Here is a 1,492-nt window from a genome sequence, read left to right as displayed (position 1 = left end):
GAATAAATATTATTTGGTTATGTTTAGATTAGTAGATTAGAAACTTTTAATTAAAAAAAAGTTATTAATTAGAATAAATATTATTTGGTTATGTTAATAATAATAAAATCGAAATTGCTTTGAATGTATAATTACTGAAATTGACAATTTTAATCCTATATTATACCTTTATAGTCTATTTTTATTTCTAAAATATGTGAATAAATTATTCTAGTATTGTTATAAACAAACTGTATAAACTTTTACGTGTTAAGTAAATATTATATTTAAGAGGCTATTTATAATCTAATAAAAAAGCTAATAAAAAAAATTCTTTCTAGAACCTCTTTAAGACTTTCTTAAACCCATAAGTGCGCTCTATTTAAATTTAATTTGATAAAATTTTTATCTTTTAAAAAACGTAGCATCTATGTTTGGTCAAATTAAAAATAACTCTTAATAAATATAAGTGATAAAGAGGAATATTAGAGGTCAGTAATTTTGGTGTTTTGTAACCATTGATTGGTCATCAATAGTATTTTTAATAGTGTAAGATTATATCTAATAATAGAAGATCACTCACTTTTGTTTTGATGGTTAAGTGCTGGCCAAAAAACACAAAAGTTACTGGCCCTAGACTTTTCCAAACAAGTTATACATGGCCTATTTACTTGTGAGAAAGCTAGGGAAATGTGGAATAGAAACCCTTTCTATGGTATGACGGTTGGCAAAGATGAGAACCTGTTCTTCCAGTAGTGCTGGAAGGCGAAGAAGCAACACTTAATTCTTAATCCAAATGAAGAGCAAATTTAATTAGAAATTTCTTTTTATCATTTTCTCTCTCTAACTATATATACACAAAACCAAAATAAACTATCAAAATTTTGAATTTAAACTACGCTAACAAACTAATAGAATTTTGATTTTAAACTATGCTAATAAATTAACAGAATTTTGAATTTTAAAAATAATAATTACTTTTAATAAGATAGCTTTTAAAATTTAAAAATACTATAAAAGACATAAATTTAAACATTAAATTTAAAAATTAATTAATATATGAAATTATATTAGACTTTTAAAATTTAAAAATACAAACTAATTTTAAAAAACTCCACTTTAGTTGCTTTTTAAAAATACAGCAATATTTTAAAAGTACAGACACCTCTTTAAAAAATTTTACTAAATATATTGTCTTTAATTTTGGTGATCATATATAAAAATTAAAATTGTCTTTAATTTTAGTGATCATATATGAAAATTAAAATTGAAAATATCTCTTTCAGTTTGAAGTCTACTACCGAAAAACCCGACAAATAAGCAACATCTTCTTGCTTTGAGTTTCACATGGGTTTTAACTTTGAAAATGGGAACCCGTCGAAATTGAATAATTAGAAAGGATGCAAAAATAAACAACAATGCATTCAATATAACACGCGGGCATCTTATTAATGCCAAACCAATCTTGCACTGAGGAACAAAAGGCACTAGAAATTAATTAACAAAAATTTTA

The sequence above is a fragment of the Arachis ipaensis genome, chromosome B9 (assembly GCF_059453495.1).
Source record: "Arachis ipaensis isolate K30076 ecotype BB chromosome B9, ASM5945349v1, whole genome shotgun sequence".
Classification (NCBI taxonomy): Eukaryota; Viridiplantae; Streptophyta; class Magnoliopsida; order Fabales; family Fabaceae; genus Arachis; species Arachis ipaensis.
The sequence above is the reverse complement of the archived record's forward strand: the minus strand, read 5'-3'. Positions refer to the sequence as shown.